This window comes from Phasianus colchicus, chromosome 4, assembly GCF_987193195.1.
Source record: "Phasianus colchicus chromosome 4, bPhaCol1.hap1.1, whole genome shotgun sequence".
Lineage (NCBI taxonomy): Eukaryota > Metazoa > Chordata > Aves > Galliformes > Phasianidae > Phasianus > Phasianus colchicus.
Window position 1 is genome coordinate 14777339 of NC_143439.1, and position 19551 is coordinate 14796889.

The 19551-nt window shown below is 35.8% G+C and overlaps 1 long non-coding RNA gene across 3 annotated transcripts in view; it reads right to left on the reverse strand.

The window, feature by feature from the left end:
* The window catches only part of LOC149918074 (uncharacterized), a 108064-nt gene that overhangs the window by 1458 nt on the left and 87055 nt on the right, over positions 1-19551 (reverse strand). For all 3 annotated transcript variants that reach the window (XR_016466366.1, XR_016466368.1, XR_016466367.1), the window contains one exon: positions 2475-2563. This is a non-coding gene — a long non-coding RNA (uncharacterized LOC149918074). The remainder of the gene's footprint in view (positions 1-2474; positions 2564-19551) is intronic.

Consider the following 19551-nt stretch of genomic DNA (forward strand, 5'->3'; position numbering starts at 1 on the left):
ACTGCCCTAAAATTAACCCAACACATGGAATTCCAAGCAAGTATTTTCCAAGGTGGTAAATTATCTAGTCAGAAGCACTAATTCTTGTGGACGTCCTGATAAAGAATACAAGTTTAGAAGACACAACTTTGAACAATGAAGAAGGAAAAAGGAAGAAGATCTTACTATGGCTAGAGTGATCTACCATCTAACTGATAGAAGCATGATGTTCTCCTGGTGCCAAACATTCTGGCCCACAGTCATAATCATGTCTAATTTTTTCTTGCTGAATTGTTCCCTAGCTGAGTGCTTGTCAACACAAAAGAAAATCATTCCTTTGTGACTGGAAGGTACCACGCTATATTTTTAAAAACTAGTAACCTCTGTAAAGAAAGCCTAGCTTCTACTGCATTCCCTGCAAGAAATGAGAGCCTCATTTCTCATGAATACGTGGAGGGCTTTATGATTAAACACAATACAAAGTCTGAATGACTTGAAAACTGTCCTGTGCTTTACTTTATCCCTTGAAAAAAGCAGACTTTAATCAAGAAGAAAAAGCCATATAGGTCCAACTCAGTAATGTTTTTGTCACTCTCTTTTTCATGTTTAATAAAAAATATATTTAGAAATAATATCTTTTTTAAAAATATCTATTTTATATGTGGCCCAGGACAACTCCTCTTCACTCAGTGTGGCCTAGGAAAGCCAAAAGGTTGGACATCATTGCACTAGACTTTGAATCTGTAGAACAATCTTTAACAAACTGGGACTGAATTGAACAGCTACCACGTACATTTACTTGAAATTAAATGACAACATATTACCATTCAAGCAAATTTATTAAAAGAGTTCTGTTCCAATTCCAGGTACAACATCATTATTATTGCATTATTCTATGCAATGGCATAAGGAATAAACATTCTTCAAACTCTAGGTTAAATTCAGAAAATAAATACAAGGATATATTTCTACTGAGACAGCTGTGGTTTTCTAAGAAAATTAAAATGTTCCTCTCTTACATCTTTAATAATAGATAGTCATGGGATCAGTTATGCAGCCAGTGAGAGTGGGGGAAGGAGTTTAAGGTAGAATAATTAATTCACAACTATGCCATATATTGTAAATTAACAAGCATCACCATATTTTAAGGAATATATTTTAAGTAATAGCCATTTGCATAGTACCACAAATGTATGCCATACATTACAAAAATCTAGAGACACATTCCTTTGTCTAGATTGATTACAAGCTACCAGTTATAAATATTCTAATCAGGCTTTTATACCTCTTCTGTAAGTGTTGCACTGGAGTGCTACATCAAGCTACATGACTAGCATTTATCTGTCTTCCCGTTCTCAGGTGGAAAATTGCATGTGTTTAAAAATAATTAATATTTTATTTTTTATCTATGATGTGCCTGCACTTTTACTTGCATATGCAGGCAGAAAAATATATATCCCATTTTACTGTGTTGAATCTAAAGTACTTGAAGAGGCTTTTGTATTAAAATCAGTGTATTTATATGCTGAACTGGTGAAGAGTAACAACTTGAAATGTCTTGAGAAATATGTTTTATACCTTAGCAGAAAATATTTTTCATTATTCACATTCCAGAATAACCACTGATGTACACTTAGAATGGATTTTATTTTTTTTTATGTGTTCACTATTAGTATAACTTTGCTTCAACTGGAAATTTCATCACGTAATGCAGTGGGAGCAGAGTTGGGCCACTGCTTAGCGCATCTGCAGACTCCAGACTCAGAAGGAACACAGTGTGAAAGCACACCAGAGAGCTCAAAAGTCCCTGACTGGCTGCAGAGGGACCTAATTAATCTGCCCCAGTTCACTTCCAATCTGATATAGTTCTTTGTTTGCCTCCATATGTATGAGTTGCAGAATTTCTTCCTGCTGTATCAACTGCGGTCACCAATATCATGCTTGCTATTTCTCATAGACAGTTCAGTTAACTTTACCACAGTAATTCTTACCACTTTTTTATGTAAAATAGACTTGGAATGCAGAAATTTTCAAATATTAGAGTATTACACTGGTAGTGTCAGTTTTAGTAGAGAAAAAACTTACATCACCTCTTTACACAATGTTACGCTAGAATGTTTGAGTGACCCAAATTCTGGATCCATATTGTATCATGCAAACTCGTATAATTTTGACTTCTGAAATGCTGCTGATTTTTCATTGAAAACCCCTACTTCTCCTTTCCATTCCTAGATATAACCATTCCGAATTTTTGAACTCCAGTTATTTATGAGTACGTAATTTAATCAGTTTTATTAGGAAAATGATGATACATCAGAATGCTTTTTATACCAGAGACATGATCTAAAGATTGCTTTATAAAAGATGCTACTAACTTCAGTAAAATCAGAACTGTATAACTGATTTAGCACTGAAAGACGAACATGGAAATTAACATCAAATTTTGAAAAATTTAGATGTCAGTTTAGTTATAAAAAACAGGTCCTTTCACTTACACAGTATTCTCCTGGCATTTGTTCATGAAACAGTCTTCCAAGGACAGATATCTTCTAACCTCAGGCACCAAGGAGACGTTATGTCATCACTGAGGAAAAAAATATATACTCAGTTATCATACCAGATTTCAATAAATGATAAATACAACATTTATTTTTCCTTAATATTTTATGTAGAAATATCCCTACTTTCTTTTCAAAAATAGAGAAGAAATGATTTATAGAAAAGTATCACAAACCCTGCAGCAGAAAGATGTGAAGATCTCCATTAACAAGAATGAGTTTTAAAAGAGAGGCCTGAATTATGCATCAACAAAGTTCAGAGTGAATTATTGTATTTGGTGCATACCTTCTCACCATTCCTGTCCCCAAAATCCATCAGTCACTTCAAAATACTCTCTCTTGAAGACAATTTCACTAAATTTTATATCTACTGCCTTTAAAATGACAAAGTTTTGAACCATATTCCTCCTTTACATATCATGTCCTGCTCAAGGAATTATCTTCACAGAGAACTTATTCTGAGCTTGGAAAGATAAAATAAGCAGATTTTCTTACACACGGATTTGTATGGTGTTGGTTTTTTTCCCACCTCTTACAATTTCACTGCCTCCTATCCTTATACTCATTCTTAAGTTCATTTCCTGATTCATCTCTTCCCTTACCACACAACTTCCCTTACCCTACATCTCATCTTATCTTCTAAGAATCTCTGTGAGTTTTCACTACCCAACAGATAGGAAAATGAAGTGACTGGAAAGATGTCAACATGCTGATCAGCCAGCTGTCAGCAACCAAACAAAATACATAACAGTTGAGTTACACTATTCCCTAAGAGCTCAGGAGGTGCAAACGCTTTAAGCTTTTACTCCTCTGTCCAGCTTTGGGTTTTCATAAAACTACTTGTAACTTCAAAGCTATTACCTTCCTTCAAATCCAGATGAAGCTGAACAGTTGGTTTAAAAGCTACTGAGAAGAGATTAGGAGAGAAGTAGGTAAACAATCAGCTTGCTTCACGCCTGCCCTCAAAAGAGAATAAAAATGAGAAGTGTTCAAAAAATTCACCAGCAAGTAAAGGCAGAAATTACACAGCTTCTGTCTAGCTGAGGAAACCAGAAGAACAGCACTGTTGTTTTTTTAAGACAACCTTTTATCAAAATGAGTTTGCCAAGAGTTATCTATTTCAAAGACCAGAAATCACCAAGTTCTGTGATTTTCCCAATGCTTAATTTTGCAAATATATATTAGCAGAAAACTAGTGCAACAAACTCCTCCATTTTAAAACATTATCTTTTCAAATGAGTTACCTTTGTAAGTTTTAAAACTTCAAATATTTAATATGGATCTCATCCTGTTAGGACATCTATTTCTGATCACAAAATAATCAAGAAATGAAAGGCTATATCTGAATGCATCCAAACACAGATTTCCTTAGCACAAGCTGTAGGGTCTTTTCAATTGGATGCATAAGGCAGTGCCCTGCAAGTCCATGCTGCTCACTTTAGCCAGTATTCATGAGCTGCCTGGAAAATACTATTAATTATCTTATTTTGACATTTTATTGTCAAAAGATGTTATAGAAAAAAAAAAAAAGCAAGCTGACAAAATCTGCAGTAGAGGGAAAAATTAAATATTTTACAGATAAACATAAAACAACTTAAAATAATCCATGCTTTTTGATCATCTTCTAATTGAGTTAAATTTTTGTTGTTGATGTTCATATTATAATCTTATTCAATTAAAGGACAAATCTCTGTAAATACTTCCATTATTCAACATGAGTACATCACACAGATATTTGGTTAAAAATATGCTTTAGTTTCAAAGTTTTATTTGATCTGGAGATAAATTAAGATAATATTCTAGAAAATAGATACAAAGAAATACATTTGATCATACTTCAAAGAAAATGTTTCATATGTAACTGCAGGTTTGTAATCATATTCACTAACCAACAAAATCAAGATAATGTGAGTAAAAATAAATCATAAAAACAGATTACTATCTGGTTTTGTTTTACATCTTTGATGATCAGCTTAGTGATCAAATAAGTAAGTACAATACTCAGCAAGCTTCAATTTTTTTTTTATTTTTTGCCAACGTGATCTACATACAAATAAAAGGAGTCATAGGAAAAAGAAACAACTATATATTAATAAGAGGGATTCAAATTCTTATTCAATAAACAGTTACTATTACATTTTAAACATTGTAGATTCTTAAAAGTATGTTTGGACTAGAATGATTTTATTTTAAAAGATAAAGGAGATTTTTCCACCTCAGTTCAATTCATTAGTGATCTTTTTTATTTTTTTTTATTTTTACTTTTTTGGAATTATACTCTAAAAGCTACAATAATTAAAACCATATGTAGAACATAAATATTTCATTTTTTATGTTATATTACTTCTTCAACATTATTATAAGCTCAGCCTGCCTGATGTGAGTCTAATTTTCTACTCAGTCTTAGACTGAATCCCACTGGGAAAGTGAGATATTGTGATTATTAGGAAAAGCCAAGAAAGAAGAGATTAAAGACTCCCTGCTAACGAGTAGAAGAGAAAAGAAAGAGATGTGCCAATCTAAATTGTATTACCTCTAAACTGAACAACAGCACAACAATAAAAAACAATAGGAAATAATTCTATATCACAGAAAAATTTTTAGATGTTCATAGGCAAGGGAAGATTGCAAGAAAATATTGTTAAAAAGAGGAAAGACCAAAACAGTCACATACAAATTGAAATGTATAAAGTTTGACTACTTTCCTTAAATCCTTTGATGGAATGAGTATAATACAGACATATGGTGTATCCATTAAATATTAGAAAAGGCAGATGAGTAATGAAGGTTCAGTAAGATAGTGCTAGTTTTATTAATTTTTTACCTGCTTTGGTTATTAAAATAAGGAACAGAATTGAGTTTCACTGAGAAGAATGCAATTACACTGTGGAGTAATACCCATGCACAAAACTACTGAACTAATCAAAAGATGTTTGATGCAATTGCTGGAGCTCTCAGCCATCAGAAGTGTTTATTTACACTCCCTTCACTCCTAACTCTACCTAATCTAAGAAGAAGCACTATTACTGCAAAGAAAAAAAATGTCACTGAAGACATAACACATATCATTAAAGAGTGATAGTACTGTATCACGTAAAATATTATTATTTCATTAACATCAGGTAAAGTATTTCTATTTCATCAGAAGATCTCAAAACACTTCACAAAGGAGGAACTTTTCCACTTTAGATGAACAAAACGAGAGAGAAAAATAGATCAGGTTGCATCAAATTATCTAGAATATTAATGCTGCAGAAGTATTAGTTGTAAATTTAAATTAATTTCTTTACAAAGTAGTATTTGTAAATTAACCAGATGAGCTTGATGCTACTTAACAGAATTATCACAAAGATTGATGGAACTGTAGATCAACCTACATCTATTCAATGACTGCAAAATATCATTAAATGATCTTGAAAACTTGATAAACAAACAAGTGCATCACCATATTCCACTGTCATTTATAGTAGTCTTGAGACATGTTCTATCAAGAAAAAGCACAATTAGCCCAGCAAAGCTTGACTATTAGAGCTAAAAGAATAGAAACAACAACCTCAATGATTATAATGTAACACCAGATTGTAAGGAACCTTTCTGGTTATTGGAAATTAGTATGCCAAAAATTAAAAAAACCTATAGACACATGATGAAATAAAAAAAAAAATTGGTGCTCCACTTCCCTTCAGAGCTCACAAAGTCTTTTATGCTGTAGGTTCTTACTATGTCTTGGCTTCATATTCAAATGCAGTTGTCTCAATTTTACCCTGTTTACAAATAATCTCTGTTCCTCTGATTATCTGTGACCTGTGCTCTTTACATTCACCTCTGTCAGTATTTACACCAACTGCACACTAACAGCTAATGATGATGTTTATTCCAGGCCACCGAGAAGATCTTCAACACTGTACCACCATCCCTGATCAAGACCACCAGACCCGTGCCTGCTTGATGATTACTCATCACTTATGCAGTCACTCTTCATTCAAACAGCACGTACTATCATGACTTCACATTGTTCTAAGGGTGTAATAAAAATTCTTGGCCACCCCCAGTTCCCCCTTTCCCATAAAAAACCTCCCTACATCAATAGCTCTCTTACATCCATCAACTCAAACTGTAATCTCATCTAAAGGGTGTCATGTCAGTTTTACAATATCTATTCTGTAAGTCTTACTATTATCATTACCCTTATTTTATTACTCATAATCAAGTCCTATATCAGCCATGCTATTATTTTAGCCAAGATGGATGTCAAAGTGACAAGCCTGTAATTACCATAGTAACCTCTTTCACCCTTTCAAAATATTGGCTCAACAACAGATTAATTCTCATCTTCTGGAATTTTCCAGTTCCAGTTTTATTGAAAAGAAGTGATAATAGTCCACTGAGCTCCTCATAGTTTTTCTATAATGTGTAGGCACTTATCACATAGAAATATTTTGAAAATATCAAGGTTTAGCAGCCCATATTAATTATCTTCATTAATTTTTGAAGTAACGTATTTCAACTTCAGCAGCATATTGTTTATACTTTCTCACAGTTCCAACTTTTATTTTTACACATTGACCCGTAACATGTCCCACCTGCGGAAGGAGGAAGGTGAGATGATAATAGAGAAATGAATGGAAAACAACTGCCACTCATGCAATAAAAGGAGCTAAAAGGAGAGAATAATACTGGTATTAGAGAACTTAGGGAAGGCAAAAGAATTTGCTTCCCAGAGAGAGGACTACTGAGGAATCCTAGAGTCTGAAAGGACGGCAGCGATTTGGTAGCTTAAGGAGAAAAGTGTACAGGCACAAACAAAAATCATAATGCAGTTCCACGATGAATCCTTGGAAATTCAGAATCTTCATTTAGTCTATTTATTTGTTTCTTGTCTCGTCTCTAATTATTGCCCATCTTACAACTCCTTTGCTACTGTTAACATCCACCTATTTCTGCTTAATCAGCAATTGCACCAGCGGTACTCCTTTTATGTCTCTCAAAATCCACCTGGATCACTGAATATCATTTAACTTGGAAATTAGTCATGACAGCTAAGCTTTCTTAGCATAGAATTCAGACTAGTAGTTGGCTAAATATGTAACAGAAATGTTTATCAAATACCTCTATTTTTCCTGCATTGTTACACACTTTTCCATCTTTTCCACCTATTAACAAATGAATATCATTACTAGAACTTTTTCTCCTCAAAAAACTTTTTGAAGTTCTTAATTCCAATGGCCACAGTTTTCTCCCCATGACCTTCTGATTCCTTTACAAACATTTTCAATTCCTAAATTCTCATTTATATTCATTTATTCATTGCTATCAGCTTTTTTTTTTCCCCATTTGTTTCATTATATGTGTTTCACTTTCTCTGTAAGCCAGGCTAGATTTTAGCTGTTGGAAAATTTTCATTAAAAAATACCAATGAACTGACCCTGAAACATTTTGCTCAAGACAAGATTTTTTTCCCCATTTCTTTTCACCTGTTCCCACCCCTCCACCTTGTCTCCTTTTGGCATTGAGAGACAGTGTCTTTCTAATCATCTTCAAGGCATTCTTAAGCACTTCAGTATTCTTCACATTATTTACCTTCTGAATCCTAACTGATCCAGTTTTTTATCCTTATAAAGCTTCAAGCAAAAAAAGGACTTACTAATGGTTTTTACTACAGCCTACTTACCTACAGTAAAATAATAGTCATTCTGCACCTGACTTGCACCCAAGTATCCAGAAAGATTTTAAACCTGTTTTTAAACTCATTCTTCTTTCCTCTCAGAACAAAATCTAATGTGTAACTCACTAGAGACTGCTATTCCACCACTGTTAAAGCTGATACAAATTTACCTCGCCATGGTCCTCTTGCTCTCCAAACACTACCCATCCTGCTACCAGTCCTTCCTCATTCCAAAAGTCTCTCCAATTTCTGCACGAGATGGAAGCCAAAGAAGCTACAACCATTATCTCTTTTTGCATGATGGTTTATGACAGACAGATGGCAAGAATCCAGATAGCAGACCACCGGGATTGGAGGGGAATGGACATCCAAATGAGAACCACAAAATTACAATTATTAGTACATTCTTGTCTACGTTACCATAACTTTCTTAGCTCACTCAATTTCAACATTTTGTATTTTTAAATTTGTTCATCTAACTTAACCAATATCCCAGGCACCGATGGGTGCCTCTGGGTGAGAGTGAGTGACAGGTGCTGTGCAGTCACATGTGTAATGAATGTCATAGACAACACCAAGGCCTCCTCAGAGAATGCCATCAGGAGAGACAGCTTGTCTTCCAGCAGTTTGTAAATAGAAACCCAGTGGGAGTTGCATGGATGTGAGTTACCAGTCACTTTATTCCTGACTGCTCTCCGCAGGAATCAAGAGAATAAACAAGTACTTCTCATCGTTGCGCTTTCCATCCACAGCAGAAGACACTGTGTATGCAAAACAGACCATTACAAAGGATATTCCTGCTCTCATTTAGCTTTATCAACATCACAGTCATATTGTTATGACGGCAGTTATGGCCAAGTAGGTATTGCAGTCCTAGATTTCCACAAAATACATTTTTATGACTTGTCTATTCTCTCTTCTTTTAAACAGAACATGCATGCCATACAGAAATGGTGCATAGATTTCTAAAGGCAGTGCTCTTTAGGGAAGCAATAATATGAACATAGTTTCTTCTGCTTACATTACTTAGTGTCACCTAGACACGAAGCAGATAGTTTGCCAAGAGTATGCTCTCACATCAATGCTGGGAGCACGCTTTCGATATAAACTTTTCCTATAAGGAATAATGCACTCCATTGTGTATTTGTCATGATCCTTTTTTTTTTTTTTTCCTGCTTTTCCTTTTTTTTTTTTTTTTTCCCTCTAGTGCACCTTTCTAACAAGACAATAGAAGAGTATACATAAACAGCAATACCCAGAGTTTTTTTTCAGTGAAATATGGATACCAGGAAAGGCTTGAAATGCATATTCAGTTGCTGTCTTTCAGTCTTCATTGCCCTAGGACAGCTGACAGGCATGAGAGAATTGTATTCTCTAAGGCTATACTCAGGAACTGGCACCTGACACAACCGTACACCTTCAGAAAAATGTTTGCAGATCTGTAAATGGTTAAGAGATAAAAAGCCAGCAGGTGGCACTCAAAAACATACAGCAGTGCCTGGATGAGAGCACAATCAATAGATTTTGTCCACTAGACGTGGCAGCATGCTTCCTCTTAACAGTATCTCAACTAGAAAATGTGACATAAATGAACAAGACAAATTCCTATTGGTCAAAGAATGGTTTTTGATCAAATTTCAAAGAAACATGTATGAACACACAATTCCAGATTATAATGGCACCATACGTGGCATCTCAGAAGTCAAGCTTACACAGCTAAACAAGGAAAGATTATGTACTTCCTCTGTATTTGTTGCACTTTCTTATTCTGTTTCCACTAGCAGGATTTGCCTGCACACTTAAGATTTTCATGCATGAAAGCATTTCTCAAAACTCACAAGGGAACAAACTGTATCAGTCTTTAGTGACAGGTATGTGCTTGCATGGGATTGGTTATATTTTTCCAGTACTTCTTGTGAAGTACTCTATCTGTAGGCAAATGTCTGTACATATATTCAATGAAGATAATATTTTGGTACTTTTTTCCTATCATTTTCCCATTTTCTCAATTAACGTGTCCAAGCTCAAAACTGAAGCCATCATCTTTCACTGGTAGTCCTGCTTTATTAATGATTAAACCAAGATGACTTAAATTTGTGAAATGGCATGACTGATGGTCACTAGCCTTCTCTGTCAATAAATAACAAGAAGTCAGTGCTGCTTGTCATTCCTTGAAAGACACTGAACCCAAGTCTGCCACTTGAAGCACTACTCTTATTATTTATTCTCTTTCTTCTACACAGCCTGTTATCAAAATAGATTCCCTTTCATATTTCAGTTTTTAAAAGTTTAAAACTCGACATTTACAGCCTTTTTCCCCCCTCTAATTAGACTTACAAGAGAGAAAGAAAAAAGGCTCAAAAATTGCAAGGCTCAATCTTACTGCTAAAATTTTAGTTCCTACATTTTTATGATACCTTCCCAAGGCTATACATTACTGAGGACCCTATATATGTGTCATTAAGAACAAAGACCTTAATACCTTTTCTAAAAGGCTGGCCATATGATTGATTCCTAGATCAATCAGACACTCTAAAGTGACAAAACAGGAAAGATATTCAGAGTAGCCACAAGAAGAATAAAGTAAAAAATGCTTACAGCTCTTTTTTTTTTTTTTTTTTTTTTTTTTTTTTAAACAAGCCTTACTGTTCCCCTTATTTTCAGGAGTCAGCACAAAAGAAACACAAAATAAGCATATCCCTTTCTAACACCAAAAAAATCCAGTAACAACAGAACTCTTCATTCAGATATGTATGTGATAAAACTATAAATCCCAAAATACTTGAAGAAGTAATAAAAATCCATGCAGTTCTTCAAGATCCTTCAAACCACTAAGTCAGTCTTGCCAGTTATTTCTTCTGCTAGGGGAAAACACGTTAAATGCTGATTTAATTTTTAAGGGATACAAACCCACATTTCATTCCCCCTAAATAACCAGATGGGATATTACCAGATGGGATATTTCCATATATATGCATCCAGATAGGCCAGGTTTTTATTATTATTATTAATGTTCCATACACAAATGAATAAATGAACATAATTCTAGATAAGGAAGTTGTCAGCTGTCTTTACAAAGTGCTGATCTCTTTAGGTTAAGTCAAACCTAAATTTTTACAGTCTTGATTAAATTATTGTCAATCATGAGGAGATCATTTTCTTCATCATTGAATCAGGGTTTTGGTATTACTGTTATATACTCCGATTTCAAAGGTAAGGCTCAGAAATTGTCACCCTGCATGAAATTCCCACATATTTCAGACTTCATGTTTTGCAAGTTTTGATTTAAAAAAAAAACATTACTGCCTAAATTATTCCGCTGCTTTCATTCCCTATAAAACTTTAATTTAGCTAAAGGTGGAACAGAAATATTTCTTTGTATTAAAAAAAGAACAAAGAAACCTTTATGTTTGTATTTCCTTTCTCCTGTAGTTTCCAAGAGGCAGATTCTTTCATGGAGAAATCATTCATATTACTATTAGATTATATGCTCTGCTTATAAGTATAAATTAAATAGCAAGTACAAGTGAACTGCGTTTTAAACATTAATTAGAAATTACATACCTATTGTAGAATGGATGGCAGAAAGCGCTCTATGTTGATCTGAATGTTTTAATTCACTCTGGCTGACTTAATTACATGATTTAAAATAATTTTTTTTAAAAGCCTTTGAACAGCCACCTATTTGGGCATGTGGATATTTTCAGGCTTTGATAAGCCACAAGTTTTCACTCTGACCATGAAAGTAGCTCAAAGATTAGCTCCTTCTTTACCTTGATCATCATTGCTTGATATAACTGAACGTACTCCAATTCTCTCTTGAACTGAGGAAAAGAAAACCAGGTTGACTGAAATTCTGACACAGCAAATTTATGTGGATGCTTAGTGAGACAGATTTATTTTCTCTCACCTGGAATGGTTGCAAGTGCAACCATTATAGAATTTCAAAACGGAAAGCATCTTTAAAAGTTATAGAATGGATAATTTTTGTCCAAGTTTTCTTTTTTTTTTTTTAAGGGAAGTTTTTTAGCCACAAATAGACTCAGTAAGTGACATGGCATCAGAATATTCTTGCAAAGGCTGCAGACCATCTATAAGATGTTAACATTTGGAAAAACATTTTTTCTTTCATCATGTTTTTATCAGAGATGTAGAGTTCTTCATTCTAAGATGAGTGACTATAATTAGACATTTCACTAACCAATCCCTCCTACTCTCCCAGTTTTTGTTGCAACAGTACTTTATTTACACATAGAATAAGCCCTGCCACCAAGTCAATGAGATGCACAGCGATTCATCATTAATTTATGCTAGGTACTATTCTGTTCCCTTCACATCTATTGCTGTTATCCTCCCACAGCCCTCAAGCTAATTCTAATTGATGGTTTCCATCAGCAAATTAAAAAACAATATACTCCAGACTATAGCGATGAAAAACAGAGAGTAAAACAACATGTTCTAAGAGTATACCATACTTTGTTATCTTTATGGTGCAGAATGAAAGACAAAATAGGGAAAGAATGCCATGCAAGTCTTTTTATTGCTTTTATGGTAATAAGAAAATAGTCCTTATTTGTTTGATTGGATGGTACAAATTACGGTCCTGTTACAAATTATTGATTTGGTTGAAAATCAGCAGTTGCCTGATTTAACGCTTACGGGTGTTTCCTTCTGATAGTTTACATTTGCAATTTAAATTGTGTTAAGACAGCTTAAATAACTAATCCTCAACTTGTAGACACACGTCTCTTCAGAAAATATTATTCCAGTGTCAAACAACTTTTTTTGTTGTTAAACACATTATTGATGATTTTTTTCTTATCCTGCTAAATTAGAGAGCATCACAAAGTTTAGCAAGGGCAGTGGAAGTATGTGTGTGTTAGGGGGGAAGTATTGAAAAATTGCTTTAGTAGGTGTTTCATAGTAAGTCTAAATTAATGGCATTAATGGTAAACTTCTGCACTTATAAGCAGAGGAGGAAAGGAGCTACATTTCATTTTAAGCCCATCTACACCACACTTGATCTATCCTGGTCAGTAAATAATTGAGATACTGTTACAGAAAGCAGAACTGCAAGCCAGCATGGAACTCACACCAACATTGATATTTAGTGTTAGGAAGTAATTATGTTCTTATGAATATAGAGAACGGTTTCTTGTCAATAAGAGTGGAGGGGAGTGGGCCTCCACAGAGCATGGGGCTACAGAGCAGCAAACACAGTTCCCGGGCTTGGAACTCAATTTTCTGCCTCCTTGCTCTTATGCCATCCCACACAGTTGCCAGCCCCCATCTGTACTGCTTTGTGGTCCGCCACAGCCTATAAAGACTAAAGCAGAGGAATCTGCACCCCTATTGCCATCAAGGTCCCCAGGGCCCTGCTTAACCTCACATGGCATCTCCTCTCTACATCCAAGTGCCATTTTAGCTCAGCCTGATCCCCCCTGCAGGAGTGCTCATCATGAGATCAGCCACAGACAAGCCCTACACAGCCACAGAACTGGCCTGCATGCTTCCACCCCAAATGGTCTCCAATCCAGTGATCACTGCCTGTGGCCACCACCTAGGACAGGTGACATCCTGAGGACAGGGGCTGGGGCTGTCCATTCAACATGTCCCTGCCTTCCCACCCTGCAAGCAGATGTCCCTTTCTGTGGCCCTTTCAAGTTCACAGAGAGACTCACTAGTGCCAATGACTAATTGCTTTCTAAAGCTACTGACATCAAGTTAACGTCAAATTGTCTGAAAGAGTTTATTGCAGTTGGAGTTAATCCATAAATTGCTGGTTGTAAAGCATGGCCAGAAGCAGCAATAAGCCGAGGAGAGGAGCTGCAGGCCTGCATGCAGGCAGTGGAACCCTACTGAGAGAGCACCACTACTAAGCATAAGATGCTCAGGCCAGCCTTTAGCAGTAGCTTTATCATTCTCTTTCCTCACTCCCCTACACTAAATAATTTTTGCATTTAAGTGTGCTAACTTCACTATCTTACAGTATTTCAAAAAGGTTGGTGAGTGGGCCAAGTGCTTTTTGCACAACAAATGTTCAGATGTGTTGCCACATGCACTATAACTGAACTTTTATGCCAAATCCTCACTGAATAAAATAACATTTTTCTTCTAATTACTCAAGAGATTTTGGTTTTGGTTTGACCTCTATTGAAAAAGCAGTTATATTTTAGATGAAGCAGCTTACCACTTCACTATGTAAAAGCTACAACTGCAGCAGATGATGCCCAGCTCTAGGGAAAAGTTTAGAAAAGTTAAAGTATGACTGATTTCTCCCTCCCAGATCTGATCACCTACTCTCTGTCACTCCAAAACAAGGCTACAGCACAATTAGTCTTCCATTTTTTTTGAAAAACACTTATCAGATACCTTCTTCAAATGACAGTCCTTCCCGTGGTGAAAATTCTTTCACTCCATGCAAAACCTCTTCTAAAACACAAAATCAAGCAGCATGGATAGATTTCTCCAACCAGGCATGGAATGTATGTAATGCTATGTTCACTAGCCTTAGGTAAGTATTTGTCTTCTCTATAACTCAATTTCATCTTAAAACTAGAAAAGTGGCATGACTTCTGAACTGTGATTTGGGTTAATGCTTGCAATCAAGTTACAGATAAACCAATTTCCTCTTCCTTATTTCACTGCTGTTTCTCAGTTGACAATGCCAAGACCAACTATATTAAATACACATATAAACACACACACTTTTTTCCTTGTGTAACCTCTCACATTTCTCCAGAGGCAGATACCATTTTCTAGTAAGACTCTTAACAGTGGCAACCCTATTTATAGGTATTTTGCCTGGGTCTTTTATTTCATTTTTTCCTATGGACCATACATTTACAAGACAACTTTAAGGTTGTTCTTGCTGTTATGTTGCATCTTGGTAGTAGTAATCAGTCTTCTTACTAAGCTTTCCATTCCACATCTATAATTTTGAAAGCTCCCTAGCGTCAGTCACAAAAGTAAAAGATGAACACTGTAGCTTTATGATTAAGATGATAATTTAAAAATAAAAAAAAAAAGTCTACAAAAATATAAGCATAAATTCAATACTCACAGCCTGCATCTGATATTTTATCATAACTGTTCTTCATTTATTATAATTATATATCCTGTCTGTCATCAACAGAATAAGCTACACTGCCATATGAACTTTTGCAACTTTAGTAGACTTACTGCACAAGTAAACATATCTCCTGTGGGAATAACACTGACAATGTAATCCTTTTGTGTTGTGAAAAAGACTATTTTACAAGTTCCTTTCCACTTACTGTCAATTGAGTTCTGCAGATTTTGCAAATATATATATATATACATATATATATTCTTCTCTGAATGCTTCATAATTTGCAAAAATCTCCCAAACATCTTGGTTTGAGGTGTGTGTATTACATTCCATTCAAATAGTATTTATTTTCCTTCAGCTAGTTTTTACTAAATTTTCTGTAAACACAATTCTCTGTACAAGATGCAAGCAAGTCCTGCAAGAAGAATGATTTAAGGATTTGACCTATATACTGCAAAGTGTATTAAAATCAGTGTTCAGTTTTCACCACAAACAGTACTTATATACCTTCTCTCAAATTAAACCATATCTTCAGAAAAGAAATGTCCTGCTTTCTAACTCCTTGATCTGACAGCTATGCCTTCTGTAGTCCCAAACAATTGGAGCAGGACTTCCTGCACACAGAAAAGCAGCAGATGCTTTACTCTATTTCTTCTCTACTGTGTGTCCACACTCTCTGCTCCTTATTTTTGCAACTTTATTTTAAGCACAGTTTGTCCTATGCCTTATACACTCAGAATATTATGTGAGAGCAAAACAGTGCTACTTTACCTGATGGATCTATACCACAGAGCAAAGCATGGACAACGGAGCACTCAGCCTGAAGTAGCCAATAATCAGATGCAGGCAGTCATTAGTGAAATCAACATACAATATCATGTTACCTACAAGCTCAATCTCCTGACCTTTCTTGAAATATGAATTCAGTGCCACGAGAGACAACCTGCTGAGCAACACTGCAACCAGGCTCCATTGCTCAATTCAAGCAAGTGTATGATACTAAGATCTGCAGGTGAATGAAAATGATGTAAAAGCACAGCTGTTACCAATCTGAATCTCCACCTGACCTACAGGAGAGCTCCAGATTGACAGAGTAAGCACCAGCAAGCCAAGAGGTTTGAGTAAACGCCAGCAGGATGCCATTCAGAAGAACTAATACTGTTTCTTAAAAAATAGATCAGAGTCTGATGGGGATTCTACAGCCACACCACAAGTAGCCACAGGCATTTGTTCTTCTGTCAAAGCACATCAAATGAAAGAAGGGACAAAAAGGAAGAACACTCTAAAGGCTTCCAGAGATTGAAATGGTCATTTCAGGCTACTGCTATTGATAGGAAGTATTGTGTATGTGCCATTCACATTTAGTACCCAATTAATATTTTAAAGACATTCTCAATCGCTTCTTATAATTTTTTTTTTTATTATTATTATTTCTACTGCTTAAATGTTCTCTAAGAAGCTTGAATATCCAATGTCTTTCCCCATTAATTTTGCCCTTTTCTGACTAACACACTTATTCACCTGAATTTCTTGGTAAGATTCAAATTAATATCTTCTCCTTTTCCTCTCCTTTCCTTGTTTGGAAAGTCTGGTTTGCTTCATACGCAGAAGATGAAATATATTAAACAGCACATTACACCCATATGAACTTTGGCTTTTAACTTCCCAGGGCATCATCGAGAGCCATGATGAAGTACATATCTAACAGAAGCCATGAAACAGTATCAGGAAATAAAAAGATACTGGTTTAGATTAACTTGGGTCTAACCATTTTGACATTAAAATATAGATTGTAAGCCTGAACCATCAAAGAATCTAGTTCCAGTAACCCAGAGCATAACCCACTTGAAAATTATGATGGAAATAAGAAATCCAAAGCTGCAGTCTGAAAGTTGTAGCACAGCACCTGCCTAATTTGAAGGCACCTGAAGTCTGGATATATTTGTTCTTTTCCAAATTCATACTGTTTTCTAATCTGATATATACTTTGTATGCACAGAATTCCCTCACTTAGAAGGAAGTGACAAAGCAGTATGCAGTGTGTATCTCCGTCTGTGCCTACAAATTGACTAAATCCAACACAGTCTTTCACTATATAGTCAAAATACACTATAATGGATACTTGCTGAGGCATACTGTAGGTACCTACTTTGGCCAACAAACTACATAGCAATGTTCCACTAGTATTCAATGAAAAGTGCAATTCAAAGCACCAGATAGACTGAACTGCATTCATGAAGATACTGTGTTTCTGCTGACAACAGGAGAAGCCTAGCAGAAGAACTTTGCTAGCTAAATGCCTAAAGAGAAGTGCTAACGTCAAGTGATGTAAAATGTAAATAAAGAGTGAAAATAGCATTTAGTAGCCTTGCATTCAGTAATTCAGACTTACTCCTGAAGATGTGTGTGTTGTACTCCTGTACAAGATGTGTGTTTACATCTTGTAGATGCTGGATGCCTAATGTGAGTTACACAAATACTGCTGTAAGCACTATATAATAACATTCCTCTTTCTTCAAACAAGCTATATGAGTCATGGTCTCAATTGTCCTCCACTTTCTCTTAACTATGGAGATGGCAGCCCCACTTAGATTACTTTTTGATTCATATCACTTTCCTGGTGCTAAAAAGACTATGTATGAAGAAAAACATTCACTCAGTGACTAGCATCCCTGCCCAGCTCTGCTTTTAGAAATAAACAGACACATGGTCACTTAAAGAAGTTGATTAGAAGCACTTACCACTGGGTTATATTTTTTTAGTGGAGCTGCTGCAAACAGAGATTGCACCTACCTACTTACAGGTCTGAATCAAAGAATCATTTGGGTTGGAAGGATCCAACCCCTCTGCTAGAGGCAGAGACACCTCTCTCTAGATCAGGCTGCTTAAAGCCCCATCCAACCTGGCCTTGAATGCTTCCAGGGAATAAGCACCCACAGCCTCTCTGGGCAGCCTGTTCCAATGTGTTACCACCTTAACAGTAGAGAATTCCTTCCTAATATCCAGTCTAAATCTACCCTTTTCCAGTTTAAAACTATTTCTTCTCATCTGTCACTATATGCCCTTATAAAAAGTTCCTCTCCATCTTTCCTGTAGGCCCTCTTCAAGTATTTCAAGGCTGCCATAAGGTCCCCCCAGACCCTTCTCTTCTCCAGGCTGAAAAGCCCCAACAATCTCAGCCTGTCCTTGTAGGCGAAATGCTCCAGCCTTCTAATCATCTCTGTGGCCCGCCTTTGGACCTTCTCCAATAGCATGGTGAAGAGTAAAAGGGTACGATTTCAGGCACATAATATATGTATTTTCTTCTGAGTAGTTAAGCAGTTTGCACTACTCATTGTTTGGCTCTCCACATACAACACTCAGGATCATAGGTTAGTTACCTAGGGATCTGTTTGCAGTAAGAACCTTCCAGATATTTGTATTCTGTATCAGAACTACCCACATTGGAAGTAGTCACAGCAAGTAAACAAGTTGTCAGAAGCAGATTACTCTAAGATGGCTAAAACGGTGGTAAAATTGAGAAAGCTGGTTTAACACAACAAGAAAGGTAAGGAAAGGTCAAGGATTGCTGAGCTATCCTAAAGCAGATATTTTGCTCTGAAGAAGGTATGGATTTTTTAATCCCAGGCGCTCAAGAGAAGAACCAGAAAAATTTTCATTCATCCTACAGTAGTAAAAGTATGTATTCTCTAAGCTAGTAAATGATAAAGTAACAAAATGCTGAGAGAGAAACACCGAGGGAGAGATCCACAATATGATTAAACTGAAAAGTTCACCCTCTTCCTTGCATCGCAAGGTCTATGTAAACTATAAAACTTCAAACTCCATAAACACTTGAAAAAGTGTGGCCTTCCAAGATGCTGATCAAGATCATATTCCATGCAATTTGCTTTACATTTTTACACACCTCAAAGGAGGCTCAGGAGAGACTTTATCACTTTCTAAAACAGTCTGAAAGGAGAAAGGAGATTGTAGCAAGGTGGGTGTCACCTTCTTCAAAATAACTCAGGGATAGGTCAAGAAGCAATGTTCTTAAGTTGCACCAGGGGAGGTTCAGATTGGATATGAGGAAAACACTCTTCTCTGAAAGGGTCATAAGGTATTGGAACTGGCTGAAAGCATCCCTGGAAGTTTTCAAGAAAAGGATAGACGTGGCACTGAGGGATGTGATTTAGTGGACATGGTAGAAATGGGCTGATGGTTGGACTAGATGATCTTGGAGGTATTTTCCAACCTTAATGACTCTATGATTTAATATTATTTTCCTGGTGCCTAGA